At 46.2% G+C, this 19316-nt stretch overlaps 1 protein-coding gene across 1 annotated transcript in view; it reads left to right on the plus strand.

Moving 5' to 3' along the window:
• gpm6ab (glycoprotein M6Ab) overlaps positions 1-19316 on the plus strand; it is a 282952-nt gene that overhangs the window by 86721 nt on the left and 176915 nt on the right. The window lies entirely within an intron of this gene.

The following is a 19316-nucleotide window of genomic DNA, read 5'->3' on the forward strand; positions in this document are numbered from 1 at the left end:
ACCACCCTCTGGGTAAAGAACCTACCCCTGACATCGGTTCTATAACTACCCCCCCTCAATTTAAAGCCATGCCCCCTCGTGCTGGATTTCTCCATCAGAGGAAAAAGGCTATCACTATCCACCCTATCTAAACCTCTAATCATCTTATATGTTTCAATAAGATCCCCTCTTAGCCGCCGCCTTTCCAGCGAAAACAATCCCAAATCCCTCAGCCTCTCCTCATAGGATCTCCCCTCCATACCAGGCAACATCCTGGTAAACCTCCTCTGCACCCTCTCCAAAGCCTCCACATCCTTCCTGTAATGTGGGGACCAGAACTGCACACAGTACTCCAAGTGCGGCCGCACCAGAGTTGTGTACAGTTGCAACATAACGCTACGACTCCTAAATTCAATCCCCCTACCAATAAACGCCAAGACACCATATGCCTTCTTAACAACCTTATCTACTTGATTCCCAACTTTCAGGGATCTATGCACACATACACCTAGATCCCTCTGCTCCTCCACACTATTCATAGTCCTCCCGTTAGCCCTATACTCAACACATCTGTTATTCCTACCAAAGTGAATTACCTCACACTTCTCCGCATTAAACTCCATCCGCCACCTCTCGGCCCAACTTTGCAACCTGTCTAAGTCTTCCTGCAAACTACGACACCCTTCCTCACTGTCTACCACACCACCGACTTTGGTGTCATCAGCAAATTTGCTAATCCACCCAACTATACCCTCATCCAGATCATTAATAAATATTACAAACAGCAGTGGCCCCAAAACAGATCCCTGAGGTACACCACTTGTAACCGCACTCCATGATGAATATTTACTATCAACCACCACCCTCTGTTTCCTATCCGCTAGCCAATTCCTGATCCAATTTCCTAGATCACCCCCAATCCCATACATCTGCATTTTCTGCAGAAGCCTACCATGGTGAACCTTATCAAACGCCTTACTAAAATCCATATATACCACGTCCACTGCCTTGCCCCCATCCACCTCCTTGGTCACTTTCTCAAAAAACTCAATAAGGTTAGTAAGGCACGACCTACCTGCCACAAAACCATGCTGACTATCACCTATCAATTCATTACGTGAATGTATACTATTCACTGACTCTGATCTCTGCTGCAGTCAAATCCACTTAAATTGACAAAATAATCCAGCCTTGTTGATCTTTAGAGACATCTTTTTAGACTTTATAACCAGACAAAGAGGTGTGTACGACTTACATTTCTTAAAAATAGGACTTACCGGGAAGTGTTGAATATTAGTCCTGTTCCCTTTTATTTACTGTACATGTGGGCCGTATTAGTTTGTGTATTAGCAGAGATCAATCGTGGCTCCAATGCATTCATTTTACTCAATGCTAAAGATTCAGTTCTCTCCTTAAGCTATTTAAGGGTATTTCTGAGTCCCACAAGAAGCACAACTTATCTCGCTCTATCTGTAGTAATACAATTAGATCATGTCGGCTCGACAGATGGGCTACATCTTCCTGCTATCAGTGTAATAACCAGAGAGCTCTCCTGCTGTTGCTGCTCAGTGTATATTTTTATTGTTAATCAGCATTAGGTGCAGTGGTTCACTCTGGCGTCCATGCACCCACATAATTGGGGTGTATCATGAAAATAAAGGTGTTTTATTTGAATGTGGGTGTTAAAGGCCCAGCAGGTCATATAGCCACCATGCCCATTTCTCACGTGAAGCTTTTTTACTTTGCTTGTTGGCCAGGCTTGATTTTAAATGTTTCGATACAATGCGACCGACAATCAGGCATGTCAAAGAGTTTTTGAAGACATTTTTGAATAAAGTGCAATTTGCTGCTTGTTACTTGTTCTTTCACTGCGGGTGATAAGGAGAAGGTCAGCATTCATGGCCCAATGGCAGATACCAGTTGGCCTTTCCCATGAGCCATTGCAGTCTTTGCACTGATGGTGCCACCTTGCTGGTGTTAGGTAGGGATTCTAGTTGACTCATTGAAACATAGAAACCAGAAGCAGGAGTAGGCCATTTGGCCCTTCAAACCTGCTCCACCATTCATAATGATCATGGTTGATCATCAAATTCAATATTTTGATGCCCCCTTTATCCCCTTCCGCCCCCTCCCCCCCCATATCCCTTGATCCCTTTAGCCCCAAGAGTTATATCTAAATTCTCCTTGAAATCACGCAATGTTTTGGCCTCAATGACATTCTGTGGTAGCGAATTCCACACATTCACCACCCTCTGGGTAAAGAAATTTCTCCTCAACTCAGTTATAAAAGGTTAACCCTTATCCTCAAACTATGACCCCTAGTTCTGGACTCCCCACCATTGGAAACATTCTTTCTGAATCTACTCTGTCTAATCCTGTTAGAATTTATAAGTTTCTATGACATCCCCTTTCACTCTTCGAAACTTCAATGAATATAATCCTAACCGATTTAGTTTCTCCTCATATGACAGACCTGCCATCCTAGGAATCAGCCTGGTAAACCTCCGCTGCACTCCCTCTCTAGCAAGGACATCCTTCCTCAGATAAGGACACCAAAACTGAACACAATACTCCAGGCGTGGCCTCACCAAAACCCAATGCAGTAAACATCTCTATTCCTATACTGAAACCATACCATTTGCCTTCTCAGTTTTTTTGAATTCAGTCATGGGACATGGGCGTCGCTGGCTGGCCAGCATTTATTGATGTGGAGATGCCGGCATTGGACTGGGGTGGGCACAGTAAGAAGTCTCACAACACCAGGTTAAAGTCCAACAGGTTTATTTGGTAGCACAAGCCACAACTTTCGGAGCGCTGCCCCTTCATCAGGTGAGTGGGATTTCAGTTCACAAACAGGGCATATAAGACACAAACTCAATTTACAAAATAATGGTTGGAAAGCGAGTCTTTACAGGTAAATAGGGTCTTAAAAGTACAGAAAATGTGAGTGGAGAGAGGGTTAAGCACAGGTTAAAGAGTTGTGTATTTTCTCCAGCCAGGAGATTTGTGATATTTGTGATATAAATATAAATGATTTGGAAGAAGATGCAACTGGTGTTATCAGCAAGTTTGCGGATGACACGAAGATGGCTGGACTTGCGGATAGCGATGAGCATTGTCGGGCAATACAGCAGGATATAGATAGGCTGGAAAATTGGGCGGAGAGGTGGCAGATGGAATTTAATCTGGATAAATGCGAAGTGATGCATTTTGGAAGAAATAATGTAGGGAGGAGTAATACAATAAATGGCAGAGTCATCAAGAGTATAGAAACACAGAGGGACCTAAGTGTGCAAGTCCACAAATCCTTGAAGGTGGCAACACAGGTGGAGAAGGTGGTGAAGAAGGCATATGGTATGCTTGCCTTTATAGGACGGGGTATAGAGTATAAAAGCTGGAGTCTGATGATGCAGCTGTATAGAATGCTGGTTAGGCCACATTTGGAGTACAGCGTCCAGTTCTGGTCGCCGCACTACCAGAAGGATGTGGAGGCGTTAGAGAGAGTGCAGAGAAGGTTTACCAGGATGTTGCCTGGTATGGAGGGTCTCAGTTATGAGGAGGGATTGGGTAAACTGGGGTTGTTCTCCCTGGAAAGACGGAGAATGAGGTGAGATCTAATAGAGGTGTATAAGATTATGAAGGGGATAGATAGGGTGAACGGTGGGGAGCTTTTTCCCAGATCAGAAGTGACGATCACGAGGGGTCACGGGCACAAGGTGAGAGGGGCGAAGTATAACTCAGATATTAGAGGGGTGGTTTTTTACACAGAGGGTGGTGGGGGCCTGGAATACGCTGCCAAATAGGGTGGTGGAGGCAGACACACTGACATCGTTTAAGACTTACCTGGATAGTCACATGAGCAGCCTGGGAATGGAGGGATACAAACGATTGGTCTAGTTGGACCAAGGAGCGGCACAGGCTTGGAGGGCCGAAGGGCCTGTTTCCTGTGCTGTACTGTTCTTTGTTCTTTGTAGGACAGTTAGTGAGATTTTGCAAGTGGATCCAGGCATGTCGTGGGGGGTTACAGATAATGTGACATGAATCCAAGATCCCGGTTGAGGCCGTCCTCATGTGTGCGGAACTTGGCTATCAGTTTCTGCTCAGCGATTCTGCATTGTCATGTGTCGTGAAGGCCGCCTTGGAGAACGCTTACCCGAAGATCAGAGGCTGAATGCCCGTGACTGCTGAAGTGTTCTCCAACAGGAAGAGAACACTCCTGCCTGGTGATTGTCGAGCAGTGTTCATTCATCCATTGTCGTAGTGTCTGCATGGTTTCCCCAATGTATTTATTGCCCATTCCTAGTTGCCCTTGAAGGGCAGTTGAGAGTCAAGCACATTACTGTGGCTCTGGAGTCACATGTCGGTCAGACTAAGTAGGGATGGCAGATTTCCTTCCCTAAAGGACATTAATGAACCAGAAGGGTTTTTCCAACAATGGTTTCAAGGTCATCAGTAGATTAGTAATTCCAGATATTTTTATTGAGTTCAAATTCCACCATCTGCCGCGGTGGGATTCGAACCCACGTCCCCAGAACATTAGCTGAGTTTTGGAATAATAATCTAGCAATAATACCACTAGGCCATCGCCTCCACCTGGCACAGTGACACTGAAGGAGCCTCTGATACATCTCCAGGTAAGGGTTGTGCTTGGTTTGGAGGGCAATTTGGAGGTAGTGATATACTATCACACTCCTGAATTGAGCCTTGCAGATCCTGGATCAATAACTTGTCATCTGATATATCCTTATCATTCCATTCATGTTTTCTGGTTTGTGAGATACATGAATAAAACCAGATCCCTTAAAATAGAATTTATCATTAATACTTGTTTTCTACATTAACACAAAGACCAGAGTGGAAACTCTCATGGGCAAATCAGTATGAATGTTCAACACACTCATACTTGATCCTATATGCTTGTTAATTAACATAATCATTGATCTGTTTTCTTTACAAAATTTGAATGAATTTACTTTTTAAAAACAAGCTTGTACATTTCTGAGTTTTTTTTGTGAAGTAATAAGATTAGAGAATTAGTGTGCAGGATCATTAGTAATGTTTCCCAGACTCTGTGTATATTTTGAGCTAAGCACTGCCAGTCTAGTGATGTGAGCAAATTTCAACCATTTATTCTGCTTTTGAACCCTTTTTTTGACTGGCAAAAAAAGTCAACGCCCTCCAACTTCCACCAGCTGAGGACGGTGCCTGGGATCTCTGGAATTCTGTAGCCCAGAGGGCTGGGGAGGCTTAAACTTTGATTTTTTTTAGATTATAGGTATTAAAGATACCAAGGAGTTGGTGTGGAAAAGTGCTGTTGAGATTGAAGATCAGCCATGGCCTAGTTGCAGGCTCGAAGGGCTAAATAGCCTACTCATGGTCCAATGTTCCCATGTGGTACATTTGACCCCAGAAAGCTGTAAATGTGTGTTTTCATTCACCTCTGAAGGTATATCTCCTGTAAGGAAAAAAACCTGCCCTCCTTACCTGTGTCTGGGCTATACGTCACTCAAGCCCCTCAAAGTTGACTCCTAACTGCGATCTAAATTGATCGTCTGGCACATTGATGTGACTTGTGCATGAGTGATATTAATCTTTATTTCATCGCCTGATCAAACATATACTCTAGTTATTTTATATTTATTTTATATGCTGTAGGATCCTTGGGTTTATAAATAGAGGCACAGAGTATACCAGTGTGTATTATCTACAAGATGCACTGCAGCAATTCACCAAAGATCCTGAGACAGCATTTTCCAAACCCATGACCATTCCATCTAGAAGGACAAGGGCAACAGATGCATGGGAACATCACTACCTGCAGGTTCCCCTCCAAGCCACTCACCAAACTGACTTGGAAATATATCGCCGTTCCTTCATGGTCACCGGGTCAAAATCCTGGGTTAGCCCACAGCACGAGGACGGCAGTGTTTCAAGAAGGCAGCTCACCACCAACCTCTCAAGGGCAACTCGGGATGGGCAATAAATGCTGGCCAGCCAGCGACGTCCATGTCCCACAAATGAATAAGAATAAATAAAAGCAAGGAAGTGAAGCTATGCTTCTACAAATCATTGGCCAGACCACATTTGGGGTATCGTGTTCAGTTCAGGGCACCTTATTTAAGGAAGGATGTGAAAGCCCTAGATGGAGTGCAAAGGAAATTTGCTAGACTTACACCAGGAATGAAAAATTTTAGATATAAGGAGAGATTAGAGAAATTGGGCTAATTCTCCTTGGAGCAGAGAAGATTAAGAGGAGACCTTATTGAGGTGTTCAAAATGATGAACAATTTTGACAGGGTAAAGAAGGATATTCTGTTGCCATTCGTTGGCGTATCAGCGACATTGGGGTCACAATTTCAAAATGGTCAGCAAGAGAGCTGGGAGTGGGATGAAGGGAAACTTCTTTACTCAGAGAGTCGTTGGGATTTGGAATACGCTACTGGGGAGAGTGGTGGAGGTGGATTTCATCGGAGGTTTCAAAAGAGAGCTGGATACTTATTTGAAAGTGAATTAAGAGGACAATGGAGATAGGCTGGAGAAAGGGGCAAGCTGGGTAGCTCTTTCAGGTGTTGGTGCAGACACAATGGGCCAAATGGCCTCCTTCTGTGCTGTAAAATTCCATGATTCTTCTATATTGAACTGTTTAAAAAGTACTTTTAAAAATATGCAAAGACACTGACTTAAGATGGCTGCGACAGGTCATTTGACATCTGGAGGAGACATTTTCCTGCCCCACCCACCACGGGAATCATAGCGGGTGGGGGGACAGACCATGCAAAGGTCCATTGACCTCGAGTGGGATTTTTTGGTTTTGGGGCAAGCGCGGACGGAAAATCTGGTGAACTGGTGCGGCAACAATATCTCTCCCTCAATGTCAACAAAACAAAGGAGATTGTCATCAACTTCAGGAAGTGTAAAGGAGAACATGCCCCTGTCTACATTAACGGGGATGAAGTAGAAAGGGTCGAGAGCTTCATGTTTTCAGATATCCAGATGTCAACAACCTGTCCTGGTACCCCCATGCCGACATTGTAGTTAAGAAAGCCCACCAACACCTCTACTTTCTCAGAAGACTAAGGAAATTTGGTATGTCAGCTATGACTCTCACCAACTTTTACAGATGCACCATGGAAAGCATTCTTTCTGGTTGTATCATAGCTTGGTATGGCTCCTGCTCTGCCCAAGACCGCAAGAAACTACAAAAGACTGTGAACATAGCTCAGTCCATCACGCAAACCAGCTCCCATCCATTGACTCTGTCTACACTTCCCGCTGCCTCAGCAAAGCAGCTGGCATAATTAAGGACCCCATGCACATCGGACATTCTCTCTTCCACTTTCTTCCTTCGAAAAAGATACAAACGTCTGAGGTCACGTACCAACCGACTCAAGAACAGCTTCTTCCCTGCTGCTGTCAGACTTTTGATGGACCGACCTTGCATTAAGTTGATCTTTCTCTACACCCTAGCTATGACTGTAACACTACATTCTGCATTCTCTTATTTCCTTCTCCATGAATGGTATGTTTTGTCTGTATAGAGCGCAAGAAACAATACTTTTCAATGTATGTTAATACATGTGATAATAATAAACCTAATCAAATCAAAATCCTGCCCCTGGTATTGCAAATTGACCAGTTTATAGAAGGTCTGAATGTGAATTACAATTCAGACATGACTGGACGTTCTCCTATAGAATTTCACATCTGCTGATGTCAAGAATGACTTCAAAGGATGAACTGCACCTGCACTATTTCTCATCATTTGTGTTTCTATAAAGCCTCATGGAGGGATATGGGCCAAATTCAGGCAAATAGGTGGGCTTTTTGGTTGGCATGGACCAGTTTGGGCCGAAGGGCCTGTCTCTGTGCCATTGATTCTATGATTCTTTGGTTCAAGCAAACACAGGAAGTGTACCAGGACGATAGCTGTATGGTAGGTTTTTTTTCCTATCTGATGATGAACCATTTAGGAGTTAATAGTTGAGACATTATAGAATTCAATCACCAAGGCTTGGGACCATAGCTGTGGTCTATCCAGATGTCAGTTAATCAATTACCTTTGGAAATGATTGTGGGGAGAAGGGTTGTATGACCGGAGTAACCATTTTTGAATGTTTTTTATTCTAATCCACAAGCTGCTAGGGGGAGATCTGCAAGAGAAATGCTAATGAAGCAATAGTGATCCATCTGTCCACTCTTTCAAATTCCAGACCTACCTGTTAAAGCCAGCACAGAGATGATGGGTGGGATTCTGTGGCCTCCCAGTCGCCTGATTCTCGGTGGCAGGAAGCGGCATGCCATTCACTGGTGGCAGCATCTTCTGGTCCTGCCGCTGTCAATGGGATCAAAGCCACCCCACAGGTGGAAACCCACAGCAGTGGGTGCATCGCTGGTGGGACCAGAGAATCCATCCAGAGACCTTACAAATGACAGGGACATCGGCTGCAAAACAGCATGATTTTCGGAAAAGACGGATTGTGTTGAAAAGAGTCTATCTCTAGAAACTGCACTTTACACGGTCTTCAACTCCACTAAATATTCAAGACCGCCATGGAAAGATTCTGCTTTAGGCATGGACACCAGTAAAGGACTCATCATGGTGAATTCTCTCATTTTTAACTTTGTGTTGAATTTTAATATTTTACTTCAACCCAAAAGTAACGCACTGCTATATAGTGTGTGTTTGCGTGCACGTGCCTGTGCGTGTGTGTTCATCCATAGAAACATAGAAGATAGGAGCAGGAGGAGGCCATTTGGCCCTTCGAACCTGCTCTACCATTCATCACGATCATGGCTGACCATCCAACTCAATAGCTTAGTCCTGCTTTCCCCCCATAACCTTTGATCCCATTCGCCCCATGTGTGTGTGTGTGTGTGTGTGTGTGTTCATGCATGTGTGCATGCATGTGCCTGTGCCTGACCTCTCCCCTTCCACAGCCCCGATCTCCCAATCCCCCTCCCGATCCTTCCCTTCCCTGCACCAGCAGCCCCGACCCCTCTCCTTGCAGCCCTGACTCCCCCCCATGCCCGGTGGGCAGTGCCAATATGCACCCTGGACATTGTCACTTTGCCCTTTGGGCAGTGCCAGGCAGTCCAGGCTAACACTGCCAAGGTGGCAATGCCCAGGGGACACCCCCCCCCCCCCCCACAAGCCTCCGACCCTCTGGGGGTCCTTGATGACCCCCACTTCACTCCAGTGGGGTCCGCCCGCCAGCTTCCCACAAGTGAGGAGCTATATTAAACGCCTCTGGAGTGAAAAACTCCTGGCAGGGGGTGGGGGGCGGGGGGAGGGGGTGGGGGGAGAGGCTGGTGGGCCCGGAGATTTCAGTCCCGGGCCCACTAATCATATTTAAATCGTAGTAAAATGAGCATTTAAATAAATGATGCAGCTCCGCGCCGATTTCCATTGCGGAGCTGACAGCGCCAGAAATCCGACTGCTGGAGACGCGCAGAGACCTTGACACCCAGCTGGGAGCCTGTGAAACGACCTCCCCTCAAATCCTCCAGCCTGCTACGCACCAAAAGCAGCGCAGTGCGCTGGGCGAATCGCTCCCCCCCAGGGGGTGGGGGGCGATTCACCCAGCCTTTCTTTTGTTCGAACTCAAGAGACCCTGTCAAATTGGCTTCTTTGCAATCAACACAAAAATATTGAAGTGCAGACATTGGGCAGAATTTTATGGCCTTCCCCGTTGGTGGGATTTTCCCATCTTGCCAAAGTCAATGGAGCTTTGAACAACTGGCCACATTTTCTGGCCTTGCCCATGTCATGATGGTGCTGTAAAGGCTTGTCCCTATATAAAGTGACAAAAACGGTTGATGAAGGAAGGGCCGTGGATGTCGCCTATATGGATTTCAGTAAGGCATTTGACAAAGTCCCACATGGCAGGTTGGTTAAGAAGGTTAAGGCTCATGGGATACAAGGAGAAGTGGCTAGATGGGTGGAGAACTGGCTTGGCCATAGGAGACAGAGGGTAGTGGTCGAAGGGTCTTTTTCCGGCTGGAGGTCTGTGACCAGTGGTGTTCCGCAGGACTCTGTACTGGGACCTCTGCTATTTGTGATAGATATAAATGATTTGGAAGAAGGTGTAACTGGTGTAATCAGCAAGTTTGCAGATGACACGAAGATGGCTGGATTTGCGGATAGCGATGAGCATTGTCGGGCAATACAGCAGGATATAGATAGGCTGGAAAATTGGGCGGAGAGGTGGCAGATGGAGTTTAATCCGGATAAATGCGAAGTGATGCATTTTGGAAGAAATAATGTAGGGAGGAGTTATACAATAAATGGCAGAGTCATCAGGAGTATAGAAACACAGAGGGACCTAGGTGTGCAAGTCCACAAATCCTTGAAGGTGGCAACACAGGTGGAGAAGGTGGTGAAGAAGGCATATGGTATGCTTGCCTTTATAGGACGGGGTATAGAGTATAAAAGCTGGAGTCTGATGATGCAGCTGTATAGAACGCTGGTTAGGCCACATTTGGAGTACTGCACCCAGTTCTGTTCGCCGCACTACCAGAAGGACGTGGAGGCATTGGAGAGAGTGCAGAGAAGGTTTACCAGGATGTTGCCTGGTATGGAGGGTCTTAGCTATGAGGAGAGATTGGGTAGACTGGGGTTGTTCTCCTTGGAAAGACGGAGAATGAGGGGAGATCTAATAGAGGTATACAAGATTATGAAGGGTATAGATAGGGTGAACAATGGGAAGCTTTTTCCCAGGTCAGAGGTGACGATCACGAGGGGTCACGGGCTCAAGCTGAGAGGGGCGAAGTATAACTCAGATATTAGAGGGATGTTTTTTACACAGAGGGTGGTGGGGGCCTGGAATGCGCTGCCAAGTAGGGTGGTGGAGGCAGGCACGCTGACATCGTTTAAGACTTACCTGGATAGTCACATGAGCAGCCTGGGAATGGAGGGATACAAACGATTGGTCTAGTTGGACCAAGGAGCGGCACAGGCTTGGAGGGCCGAAGGGCCTGTTTTCCTGTGCTGTACTGTTCTTTGTTCTTTGTTCTTTGTAAATTCACAAAACATTCTGTTACACTCAGACCTGGAGTGGTAGGTTAGGGGAGTCATATCATTCCTCCTCACACGATTGTCGCACTATCAAGCCAGAACACTGCGTAAGGGCAGTTCAGGATGGGCAATTAGTGGTTGGCATTGGCAGCAATGTCCACATTTGACAAATTAATTTTTTGTTGTAATATCTACCAGGTATCTTCAAGGAGAAAGGAAAAAAGGTGGCACGGTGGCACAGTGGTTAGCACCGCTGCCTCACAGCACCAGGAACCCGGGTTCGATTCTCGGCTTGGGTCACTATCTGTGTGGAGTTTGCAAGTTTTCCCCGTACCTGCGTGGGTTTCTTCCCACACTCCAAAGGTGTGTGGGTTAGGTGGATGGGCCATGCTAAATTGCCCCTTAGTGTTAGGGGGACTAGCGAGTGTAAATGCATGGGGTTATGGGGATAGGGCCTGGGTGGCATTGTGGTCAGTGCAGACTTGATGGACTGAATGGCCTCTTTCTGCACTGTAGGGATTCTAAACTTATCCACTCGGACGGTTGTTGGCAATATGGAATGCCTCACTTGAAAAAGTAGTTGAAGATGATTCCATGAATGATTTTAAGGTGGATTTTGTCAGGGTACTTGAAACCCAGGAACAGGCAGAGACGCAGTCAAAAAGCAAGGCTGTAGAACAAAGTAAAGTTAAAGTTTATTTATTGTCACAAGTAGGCTTACATTAACACCGCAATGAAGTTAGTGTGAAAATCCCCTAGTCGCCACACTCTGGCGCCTGTTTGGTTACACTGAGGTAGAATTTAGCACGGCCAATGCACCTAACCAGCACGTCTTTCGGACTGTGGGAGGAAACCGGAGCAAACCCACGCAGACACGGGGAGAACGTGCAAACTCCGCACAGAGAGTCACCCAAGCCGGGAATCGAACCCGCGTCCCTGGCGCTGTGAGGCAGCAGTGCTAACCATTGTGCCACTGTGCCGCCCAAATGCATAATTGCTCTTCTTTTAAATGGGCAACATGAGTGTGATGGGCCGAAGGGCCTCGTTTTCTGCGTTGTGAAATTCAATGATTCTATGAAATGTCGACTTTTGAGAGGATTGCTCCTTTGAAATCCTCGGTGTCCTATTCCCTAACACAGCAAAAAAAAAAGTCTTTTTTGTTTTGTTTTGTTTTTGCCTTCAGAAGATGTAAATTGCCGCCTTGTCTCATCTTCAGTTATGGTACCTGGGGCTCAATCTTGCTGATATGTCAAGTTTGCCATTGTCCCGGCAAATCTGTTGACAGATAGTAATTGGGTCACTGTAGAGAGCCCACGGTCTACGCTCAGATCGAGCAGCAATGGTTGGCATGGCAACCACACTGGTCGATTAAAAATGCATAAGGAGGACTTGTGAGCCTGTGGTTTTTAGACACCAGAGCAGGCGCGAAGCCAAGTGAAAAGACTAATACCAAAATCTGTGGAGGATTATTTACAGTTTCCACCTCTTGCTTATTTCCTGCCCTCCCATCCCAAATTTAGTTTTAAATTCAACTTGTTTAATGCTCCAACCTTTCATATAATCCCAACCAAGACAACCTACACCATCACTTTGTTTATGGGGATAATTAGAATACACAATGTGGATGCTTGGAAATATATTTTCCTTGAGATCCCAATCTACACTGAACATCATAATACCATACGCTGCCTCAAAGGGAGCATGAAATGATTCATGTGATGCTTTGTTGGAAGGAGAAAATCCTTCTCTCTAATGGGCTTTTTGCAGCATAGATTCACAAAATTTGTATGAGAAACTATTGAAGTAATTGCTGCAGTGCCATCATTTCTACACCCTACCGAAGCAATGGGGAGGGAGTGGCGTACTGGTGTTGTCGCTAGACTAATAATCCAGAGACCCGGGGTAATGTTCTGGGGACTCGGGTTCGAATCCCACCATGGCAGATGGTGACAATTTGAGTTCAATAAACATCTGGAATTAAGAATCTGCTGATGGCCATGAAACCATTGTTGATTGTCATTAAAAGCCCATCTGGTTCACTCATGTCCTTTGGGGAAGGTAATCTGTCATCCTTACCTGGTCTGTCCTACATGTGACTCCAGATCCACAGCAAAGTTTGGGTGGCACAATGGTTAGCACTGCTGCCTCACAGCGCCAGGGACCCAGGTTCAATTCCAGCCTCGGGTCTCTGTGTGGAGTTTGCCCGTTCTCCCTGTGTCTGCGTGGGTTTCCTCCGGCTGCTCTGGTTTCCCTCCACAGCGCAAAGATGGGCAAGTTAGGTTGATTGGCCATGTTAAATTGACCCTAGTGTCAGGGGATTTACAGCGTAAATATGTGGGGTTACGGGAACAGGGCCTGGGTGGGGTTGTGGTCTCGATGGGCCGAATAGCCTCATTCTGCACTGTCGGGATTCTATGATTCTATGAATATGGCTGATCCTCAAATGCTATAAGGGATGGGCAATAAATGCTGGCCCAGCCAGTGACGCCCAAATTCCATGGACAAATAAACAAAGAAGTCTCCATACACAATTAGGCTGGGCTGCTTTACGGCAGAAAAGGATCAATATTGCACCAAACAAAGTGCAGGTCAACTGGAACTTGTCTGCCATGGAATAGATATGCTGATGGGATAAGATGAAGTAAATTGGCTCATTTGGAGCACAGTCAGAGGTCAGTTTGGCCAAATGGTTTGTTTTTGCACTTTAAAATTCATCGCGATTCTATTAATCTTACTACGAGGCCCTCCCCTCACTCACCAAGCTTCTGAACCTAACTGCATTTTCTCTCGTGAGGCACTGAGAAGAGGTTTTTTTATTCATTTGTGGGACATGGGCGTCGCTGGCTGGCCAGCATTTATTGGCCATCCCTCGTTGCCCTTGAGAAGGTGGTGGTGAGCTGCCTTCTTGAATCGCTGCAGTCCATGTTCTGTGGGTTGACCCACAATGCCGTTAGGGAGGGAATTCCAGGATTTCGACCCAGCAACTGCGAAGGAACGGTGATATATTTCCAAGTCAGGGTGGTGAGTGGCTTGGAGGGGAACTTGCAGGTTGCGGTGTTCCCATGTATCTGCTGCCCATGTCCTTCTAGATGGAAGTGGTCGTGGGTTTGGAAGGTGCTGTCTAAGGATCTTTGGTGAATTGCTGCAGTGCATCTTGTAGACAGTACACACTGCTGCTCCTGAGCGTCGGTGGTGGAGGAAGTTAAGGTTAGGTGGTTTCCCCTCGGATGGGGAGGGGAGGCACCAGCCTGAGTTTTTCCCCCCTCCCATTTTAGCAGCGTGTGCTGTAGGGTTGAGGGGAACCTGTAGAAGTTGGTTAAACAAACAGAGGCTTGTGTACTTGATGAATGTCCAGTGTCACAACCCACCCCAGGTGAGGTTTCCTAAAGTTGCTGATCTGGGCCAAACCCCTCAATTTGTCAACGTTCATCTGGGATATCCCTTAAGTTGTTACAATCCTGGATGAGGGGGTGAACTGACTCCGTGCCTTTATCCAACCCCATTGGTCACAACAGGGCTTCATTGAAAATGGACCCTTTCTCGCGGATACCTTTTTCCCAGACTCAATAGTTATGTTTTAAAAGGAGCTAAATTAATCAGGCTTTCTTGAGTGAGAGAAAGAGTGAGTTTATTAATTCCTGAAAGATGAAGATAGTAAAATACATGCATATATATTCATACAGATTAGATAGGAAAATTGAGTTCAAAGTAAGTAAATAAATAAAGTATACAGAACAGTCCATGACTTGTGAAAAGTAGCTCATAGAATCATAGAATCATAGAATCCTACAGTGCAGAAGGAGGCCATTCGGCCCATCGAGTCTGTACCGACCACAATCCCACCCAAGTCCTATCGCTATAACCCCATACATTTACCTTAGCTAGTCCCCCTGACATGAAGGGGCAATTTAGCATGGCCAATCCACCTAACCCACACATCTTTGGACTGAAATAGAACATAGAACATAGAACATAGAACATTACAGCGCAGAACAGGCCCTTCGGCCCACGATGTTGCACCGACCAGTTAAAAAAAAAAACTGTGAATGATTGAATGTTGCGGGCGGAGCAATTTGAGATTCCAGTCAAGTTGATTTCAGCAGGCCAATCATGAGTTTTGTGATTCCAGGTTTCTGTTGTTTAGCAGAGAAGCCTCCCAGTTCTCTTTTCAGCTGTAGTCCTTGCTGACTTGACTGGCTTCCCAGTCAGAGAGAGAGATTTGAGATAAACCTGCAAAAATGGCTACATGCAGGGTATCCTGCATGTGCTTGCTGGCTTTCACTTCTGGTTCTGACTCCCAGCACTCATTCTCATGGAACACACATATTGACAGAAAACCGGGGGGCAGCTTTTTAGCTGGGCTTTTAACCCATTCTTTGTACATTCCAAGTGGGAAGGCAAATCTGCAAAAATCTCATTGTCTCCACAGGAGATGGGAATTAACTTTTGGATGCTTTTAAAAGTACCCTATCTGGTAACAGAGTGTGGTTCCATTATCTCTTAGAGCAGGGGTCTCCAAACTATGGCCCGCGGGCCACATCCGGCCCGCAGCGGGCCACATCCGGCCTACAGTTTGGAGACCGCTGAATTACGCCATTGCGTTTACCGTGTTCTGAATTCCAACCCACAATTACTGTTGGACGACATTTATCATAAAGATGCCGGGATTCTCACTGAGCAGGAATACATATAGCTAACCTAAATGACCAACACAGATAGAGACAAGTAACTTTTCGCACTAACGATTACTGTTGTTTAACAAAAGATGTTGGAGCGGTCTCCAAACTGCGGGCCGGATATGGCCCGCGGGCCGTAGTTTGGAGACCCCTGTCTTAGAGAATCACCCTGCAACAATTCAGCTGGTGGCTTATGTGGCTATTTTTAAAAAGAGACTCAGGTCTCCTTTAAAATCCAAAATTTATAGATGTAATTTGGTGTTTTATCCTTCATTGTTGCTTAATTTATTATTATTTACGGGCAGCACTGTGGCACAGTGGTTAGCACTGCTGCCTCACAGCGCCAGGGACCCGGGTTCAATTCCCGGCTTGGGTCACTGTCTGTGTGAAGTTTGCACGTTCTCCCCGTGTCTGCGTGGGTTTCCTCCGGGTGCTCCGGTTTCCTCCCACAGTCCAAAGATGTGCTGGTTAGGTGCACTGGCCATGCTAAATTCTCCCTCAATGTACCCGAACAGGCGACTAGGAGATTTTCACAGTAACTTCATTGCAGTGTGAATGTAAGCCTATTTGTAAATAATAAATAAACTTCACTTTCACAATGGTTAGCACTGTGGCCTCACAGTTCCGGGGACCTGTCTTCAATTTTGGCCAGATATCTAGTATCTGCAGTTTGTTTGCTTTTGTGGGCGGCACGGTGGCACAGTGGTTAGCACTGCAGCGTCACAGCGCAAGGGACCCGGGTTCGATTCCTGGTTTGGGTCACTGGAGACGGGCTGGTTTGTTGGAGTTCCCATGTTCTCCTCATGTCTGCATGGGTTTTCTCCGAGTGCTTTGGTTTCCTCCTACACTCCAAAGCTGTGCAGGTTGGGTGGATTGACCATGCTAACTTTCTCCTTAATGTCCCCAAGCCATTTAGGTTTGATGGATTAGTCATTGTAAATGTGTGGGGTTATGGAGATAGAGCCGGGGAGAGGGCCTGGGTAGGTACCCTGTCAGAAAGTTGGTGCAGACTCAATGGGCCGAATGGCCTACACTGTAGGGATTCTATGATTACGACACAGGTGAAGTATTTCATTGCATGAAGAGCCCAAAAAGGCTGAGTCTGAATTGCTCCCTGACGTGGCCTTGTAAACCATTCGGTTATAAACCACCAACTCAAAGATACCAGCAGTGGACAATAAATGGCAGCATTGTTAATGATACCCATTTTCCAAAGTCGAAATAAAAGTAAATTCAATATCCTGCCCAGGCTTGCTATAATAGCGATTCATATTCTAAATGCTCCAGGAGGAGGGAGAGTTTAATTTTATATGGGAATTGGTGGAAACTTGAAGGTAGTTTATCATACCAGCACCGGCATCATGGGCTGAATGGCTTCCTTCTGTGCTGTAATCAATCTGTGATTCTGTGGGGTGCATGCACTAATTTGATTTTTTTTAAAAATAGAAACATAGAAGACAGGAGCAGGAGGAGGCCATTCGGCCCTTCGAGCCTGCTCCGCCATTCATCACAATCATGGCTGATCGTCCAACGATATGATCAATTGTTAAAATGAAAAGAGCAATACTACAGCTGCATCTTAACTCAGAGTGGGGCTTTTATTCCACAGAATCTATAGAAACCCTATAGTGCAGGAGGAAAGCCATTCAGCCCATCGAGTCTGCTCCAAAAGAGCATCTTACCCAGGCCCACCTCCTTGCCCTATTCCCATAACCCTGCACATTTACTGTGGCTAATCCACCTGACCTACACATCTTTGGACTGTGGGAGGAAACCCACGCAGACATGGGGAAAACGTGCAAACTCCACACTGACAGGCATCCAAGAGCGGAATCAAACTGAGTCCCTGGTGCTGCAAGGCAGCAGCGCAGAGAAAGACAGACTTAAAGGACCTCTGACAGAGGTCTATATTGGGGCGGCACGGTAGCGCAGTGGTTAGCACTGCTGCTTCACAGCTCCAGGGACCTGGATTCGATTCCCGGCTTGGGTCACTGTCTGTGTGGAGTTTGCACATTCTCCTCATGTCTGCGTGGGTTTTCTCTGGGTGCTCCGGTTTCCTCCCACAGTTCAAAGATGTGCGGGTTAGGTTGATTGGCCATGCTAAAAAATTGCCCCTTAGTGTCCTGAGATGCGTAGGTTAGAGGGATTAGTGGGTAAAATATGTAGGGATATGGGAGTAGGGTCTGGGTGGGATTGTGGTCAGTACAGACTCGATGGGCCGAATGGCCTCTTTCTGTACTGGAGGGTTTCTATGATTTCTATATTTATTTTGTATTTATTATTAGTGCCACAAATCGGCTTATTAACACTGCAATGAAGTTACTGTCAAAATCCCCCAGTTGCCACACTCCGGCACCTGTTCGGGTACACTGAGGGAGAATTTAGCACGGACAATGCACCTAACCAGCACATTTTTCAGACTGCGGGAGGAAACCGGAGCACCCGGAAGAAACCCATGAAAATACGGGGGGGGGGGGGTGGATTCGTGCAGACTCCGCACAGACAGTGACCCAAGCCAGGAATCTAACCCGGGTCCCTTGCGCTGTGAGGCATCAGTGGTAACCGTGCTGCCCTGATGTTATGAATAGGTTGGTCAGGGTAGATATGGAGAGAATGTTTCCACTTGTGGGAAATCCAAAACTAGGTGCTATAAATACAAGATAGTTATAAGTCCAATTGGGAAGTAATGAGAATTTTTTCACTTAGCCTATGGTCAGAATGTGGAAAATGCTTCGATATTGGGTATGAGAAAATGGTTGAAGCAAATAGCTCAGACGCTTTCAAAAGGAAGCAAGATCAGTTGATGATGGAAAAGGGAATAAAGATACATACTGAAAGACTGCGGTGAGATCGATGAAATATGGATTCCAAAGCGCAGCACAATAGGTTGGTCTGTGCGAATGACCTGTATCTGTTCTGAATGTAATATTTAAATCTATGTATAATAAAAATAAAAGTAAGTTGGATCTATAACTATACAAGTGTCATTGTTGTGTACCATATTCTGACAGGGCTTGACAGGGTGGATGCAGGAAGGATGTTTTCCCTGTGGGAGGGATGTAGAATCAGGGGGCACAGTCTCAGAATAAGTGGTAGGCCGTTTAGGAATAAGATGAGTAGGAGAATTTCTTCAGTTCAAGCATGGTGAATCTTTAGAATTCTCGACCCCAGATGTCTTTGACTGTCTGTGTGGAGTTTGCACATTCTCTCCGTGTCTGTGTGGGTTTCCTCTGGGTGCTCCGGTTTCCTCCCACAGTCCAAAGATGTGCGGGCTAGGTGAATTGTGAGACTCAATTGTCCCTCAATGCCAAGGGGGTTCGCAGGATAAATGTGTGGGGTTACGAGGACAGGGCCTGGGTGGGATTGCGGTCGGTGCAGGTTCGATGGGCCGATTACTTCTTTGCCCACTGTAGGGATTCTATGATCTCAAAGGGAAATCCAATTGCCAGCGGTGGGATCAGAGAATCCCCCCACCAGTGAAAATCGCACCACCTCCCACCACCGGGAAGCCAGAGAATTCCCCCCTTTATGACTGGGGCACATTTAAAGATGGCACCCTGAACATTGTGCAGCCAGGTTTTGCTGGCGTGTTGAGGTTCCATCCTCACTGCGTGACGGCGTGAAACAGACCCCCCTTGAGTTTTTTT

The sequence above is a fragment of the Mustelus asterias genome, chromosome 6 (genome assembly GCF_964213995.1).
Source record: "Mustelus asterias chromosome 6, sMusAst1.hap1.1, whole genome shotgun sequence".
Lineage (NCBI taxonomy): Eukaryota > Metazoa > Chordata > Chondrichthyes > Carcharhiniformes > Triakidae > Mustelus > Mustelus asterias.